The sequence below is a fragment of the Lynx rufus genome, unplaced genomic scaffold, assembly GCF_022079265.1.
Source record: "Lynx rufus isolate CCGP_SWC_20201006 ecotype Redwood Valley unplaced genomic scaffold, mLynRuf1.p SCAF_2, whole genome shotgun sequence".
Classification (NCBI taxonomy): Eukaryota; Metazoa; Chordata; class Mammalia; order Carnivora; family Felidae; genus Lynx; species Lynx rufus.
Genome location: NW_025814834.1, coordinates 63773132 through 63778743, shown reverse-complemented (window position 1 = coordinate 63778743; position 5612 = coordinate 63773132).

Sequence of the window (5612 nt, the reverse complement as noted above, 5' to 3'; positions counted from 1 at the left end):
TTCAAGCCCCACATCAGGCTCAGCGCTGACAGTGTGGCCTGCTTGGGATTCTCTCTCTCTCTCTCTCTCTCTGCCCTCCCTGTTCCCCTCAAAATAAATAAATAAACTTTAAAAAATTAACAGCATTTTTTTTTAAAAAAATGGGAAGTAGAATGCTTTTCATGAGAGGATTGGATATGTTATTTTGCTGAGAAGAAGACTCTGAAGGGTTGGAACTCACTTTTGTAAGCTTTGACAGGTCAGGAGAAGGAAGGGTGAGGAAGCATCATGTGACTGGTATCGGCTACAGGGAGCAGAAAAACACAAAGTAGGACTGCAAGTAGGAGAAGGAAAAGAGCAGGACAAGAGTACTGAATGGAAGAAACAAGTATGAAAGTGGAGAGAGGGAGATTCCAGGACAAGCCTGCCTATTTTAGAGGGAGCTATGGAGGCTAAACAGCCTATTCAAGGCCACCGTGAACATTGACGCATACACCGTCTGTGTTTGAGCCCGCATCGGGCTCTGTGTTGACAGCTCAGAGCCTGGAGCCTGCTTCAGATTCTGTATCTCCCTTTCTCTCTGCCCCTCCCCCACTCATGCTCTGGCTCTCTCTCAAAAATAAAGAAACATTAAAAAAAAAAAAAAAAAGTGGGGCGCCTGGGTGGCGCAGTCGGTTAAGCGTCCGACTTCAGCCAGGTCACGATCTCGCGGTCCGTGAGTTCGAGCCCCGCGTCAGGCTCTGGGCTGATGGCTCAGAGCCTGGAGCCTGTTTCCGATTCTGTGTCTCCCTCTCTCTCTGCCCCTCCCCCGTTCATGCTCTGTCTCTCTCTGTCCCAAAAATAAATAAACGTTGAAAAAAAAAAAATTAAAAAAAAAAAAAAAAAAGAATCAGTTCAATTAAAATCCTGTAACTTCCTTAAGCCTTTGACTAGTTCCACAATGGCTCCCTACCTCTGGTTCTGCTGTAAGCCTCCCTTCAGAAACTAGTTGCCATGGTGACTTTTCATGATCTATCTGTTGGTCTGGAGAAACTCCATGTTGAGGCTTTCTGGGCTCAGTGGTCACAGAACAAAGAGCATCAAGAATCATTTCATCTAATTCTCTGCCTATAAGCAGGATATGGCCAAGCCATCCAGGCTAAAAAGAACCACCACTTCAATTGAAAATCTGTCCAGAAACTCCACAATTTCCTTGGGCAACCCAGCCAATATTTAATAAGGAAAATTTCCAGGAGCTTCTAAGGAAAATGACCAATTTTGACTTTCTTCTCTATTAATTCCAATAATTGTCAGGAATGTGAGAGACCACAGTCTCATCAGCATGGAGGAAATAGCTAAACAGTCGCAAAATGAAAAGCCTTTTAATATATAGAAATCATTCGTAACAATTTAATCTAAACCACAGTTTATAAGGACAATGCTGGTCAACAGTTTCCTGAATTTTTGCCTGTTAAAAAATAAGACAATTCTGTTGACATTCATAATACTGACATTCTTCCTCAGCTCTGTGACTCATTTTTAAAATGAAAATATGAGTAATTTCCCTCGTACTATATATATGAGGTACTAAAATAGCCAGGGCTCTAATGCAGATTCTAGCTTAGCAGAATTTTTCAAACTCTTTGCACACAGCACCTGCCCAAGAAAGAACCAGATCACGGCTCTTGCCTGATTAGGCCCTAGAAATAAACAGCACTCTGGCCTGAAATAGGTCAGGCAAGGCAACATGGCATTCTGTCACATTCTACAACAGGCAACTGCCCTGAACAGTCCCACTCCAGTCCCTTTTGAGGAACTGGACATGGGAAGGGTTCTGCTATGGATACATAGCATAAACCCTGGACAAAAATCATTCAGTCCCACGATCAGGTAAAAGATTTACTCTCGGGATTCTGGGTCTATTTTTTCCTCTTAGATATGACAAATGGAAATTGAGTATGATGCTGCCCAATAGACGGTGGGGCCTGGCTTATGGATCAGGTAATCCAAGAAGTCTGGCTTCCCACAGGTATAGTAAGAAAATAATATCAATGGTTATTTAATATTTAGTACATGTCAGGTTCTTAATGCATTTGTACATTACACAAATGATTTCATCTAACCCCAACCATATCCAGGGTATGTTTTTTTGTTGTTGCTATTGTTGTGTTGTTTATTTGTTTTTAATGTGGTAAGAACACTTAATATGGGATCCACTCTCTTAAACTAAGTGTACAATACAGTATTGTATCATCAGAACATACAGCAGATCTCTAGAACCTAATCATTTTGCACAAATAAAACTTTATATTGGGTGAACAGCAACTCCCCCTATACCCTTCCCCCAGTGCCTGGAAACCACCATTTTCCTTTCTGTTTCTTTACTTTTCTTTTTTTTTTTTTTCTTAAACATTTATTCAGTTTTGAGAAACAGAGACAGACAGAGTGGGAGCGGGGGAGGGGCAGAGAGAGAGGGAGACACAGAATCTGAAGCTGGCTCCAGGCTCCAAGTTGTCAGCACAGAGCCTGATGCGGGGCTCGAACCCATGAACCATGAGATCATGGCCTAAGCCGAAGTCGGAAGCCTAACTGACTGAGCCACCCAGGTGCCCCTCCTCTCTGTTTCTATAAGTTTGACTCTTTTATGTACCTCGTGTAAGTAAATCATGCAGTATTTGTCCTTCTGTGGCTGGCTTATTTCACTTGACATAATGTGTCCTGATTCATCCATGTTGTCATGTATAAAAGGATCACCTTCTTTCTAAGGCTAAATAATATTCCATTGTATGTATATATCACGTTTTCTTTGTTAGTTTACCTATTGGTAAACATTTAGATTGTTTCCACATCTTGGCTGTTGTGTATAGTGCTGCAAGGAATATGGGAGTACAAATATCTCAGGATCTTGATTTTAATTCTTTTGGCTACATACCCAGAAGTGAGATTGCTAGATCATGTGGTATTTCTTTTTTTTTAATTTTTTGAGAAACCTCCACAATGTTTTCCATAGCAGCTGCTCCATTTTATATTTGTACCAATAGTGCACTAGAGTTCCAATTTCTCGATAACTTCACCAACACTTATCTTTTTTTCTTTTTTTTTTTTTTTAATTTTTTTTTTTTCAACGTTTATTTATTTTTGGGACAGAGAGAGACAGAGCATGAACGGGGGAGGGGCAGAGAGAGAGGGAGACACAGAATCTGAAACAGGCTCCAGGCTCCGAGCCATCAGCCCAGAGCCCGACGCGGGGCTCGAACTCACGGACCGCGAGATCGTGACCTGGCTGAAGTCGGTCGCTTAACCGACTGCGCCACCCAGGCGCCCCATTTATCTTTTTTTTCTTGATAACAGCCATCCCAACAAATATAAGTTGATACCTCACTATAATTTTTTAAATTTTTTTTAATGTTTATTTACTTTTGAGAGAACACGAGCAGGGGAAGGGCAGAGAGAGGAGACACAGAATCGGAAGCAGGCTCCAGACTCTGAGCTGTCAGCACAGAGCCTGACGATGTGGGGCTCCAGTTCATGAAATGTGAGATCATGACCTGAGCTCAAATCAGCGCTCAACCAACTGAGCCACCCCGGCACCCCAGATACCTCGTTATAATTTTGATTTGCATTAGTTGATCATCAGTGGTTAGTGATATTGAGCACCTTTTCATTTACCTATTGGCTGTTTGCACATCTGTGAAGAAATATCTACACAAGGCCTTTGCCCATTTTTTAAATTGGGTTATTTGTTTTTGTTATTGAGGTGAAGAAGTTCCTTATATATTTTGGATATTAGATATAATATGTGTGTATTGTATCTTTGGATATTAGATACTTGTTTTAGAGATGGAGAAAGGAAATCACAGAAACGTGGGCAGTTTGCCCAAGCTAACTGCTAACTGTAAATGTGGGCCAGGGTTCAAACCCAAGCAGTCTGATGCCAGAGCTCACACTCAGAGCCACTGTGCTGAAACTGACTCTCACAGAGTACTTTTCCAAAGTTTAATACTGGGCCTGTAAAAAAAACTTTATTAAATTAATCTAACATGAGTCTTGCCTAGGCAATAATATTATGCATAAGAATGATGCATAATTTTGAGTATATATATATTCTTTTTTGTTTTCCTCTACTCTAGTTTAAAATTCTTCTCACTTCTGGGGCACCTGGGTGGCTCAGTCAGTTAAGCATCCGACTTCAGCTCAGGTCATGATTTCACAGTCTGTGAGTTTGAGCTCCACGTCAGGCTCTGAGCTGTCAGCACAGAGCCTGGAGCCTCTTTCAGATTCTGTGTCTCACTCTCTCTCTGCCCCTACCCTGCTCATGCTCTGTCTCTCTCTGTCCCAAAAATAAATAAAAACATTACAATAAATAAATGAATAAATAAACAAATAAATAAAATTCTTCTTACTTCTTATAAAATAACAAAAGTACTTATACACCATTTTTCAGGTCCTTGAAGCTTTCTAACTAAAATCTCTAGATTTCCTTTTTTTTCTTCTTCTTGTTTCTTCTTCTTGTTTTTCTTTTTAGTTGTTATCAATTTTATTTATTTGTTGTTACTATTATTGTTAGTTTGAAGAATTTATATGTAATCAACTTTTGCTAATCTTGGATCATCTGTATTGACCCAAGACCAACTCTTTGAATCTTTTAGCTTTTAAGATCAGAAAAAGGAAAGAGGACAGAAAGCTAGCATCCCACAAATACTGTTTCCCCCATGGCTGTAGTTTTGTCAATTTTTGTCAATTCCAGAAGTGATTCTGGAAGTGCCACTGGGGGGTGGGGGGTGGGGGGAAGGGGTGGACTGTTGTAGTCACTGTGGCTAGTGCTAGCCCTGGGAATACTAGTGAGAGAAAAGGAGAGGATCTTAGCTGGGAAGGGGTCAGGGCCTCATAGCACTAACACACTGCGATCCAAGATAATCCCATAGGTAGCCGGACGTTCTGACTTGGTGGGAAGAGGACATGCAGGCTAGTATTTCTCACAGAGACATTCCCACTAGCAACATTCCTGGTCTGACAAGTTTCTGCTCCAAAACCACTGAAGAATGGTAGGTTGACCACCTTTTAATTAACTTGTTGATTAGCTCTGGTTAATGGAATATTCTTCATTATTTTTGAGCCAAAATCTGTCAGCGGAGAGAAGAGAGGGGAGAAAAAGCTGCTTTTTCTGAAACCATCATGATAATAACAGTTCGTGTTCACTGAACCTCTAAAATACACCAGCATCCAGAGTGTTGTCTGTGAATGTTCTCATATAGTTTTTATAGCATTTACACAACACGTGCATTTACTGTTCCATTTCACAAATGAGGAGCCTAGTAGCCAAGATTCTTTCAACTCTAATGATCTATGATTCCTAAATTCTAATTCCCTAAAATATGAATTCTCCCCTCAAGAAAAATAATTAAAAAAGAGAAAGAAAAGTTAGTGGATTTTAAAACTTTAAAGTTCTTTCTGGAACTCTGCAGCCATCCTAATTGAGAAACACTAAAATTCTGACTGGTGAAATCATAAGACAAATCTCCTGGCCAGTGATCTCCAGGCCCCTTCCCTATGTCCTTGAGCCCTTGAGAGAAATGATTGATAAGGGCTTCAGGCTCTTCTCATTTCTCTACACACTCTCCACCCCTAGCTGCTAACACCTTTCTAAGAAATAG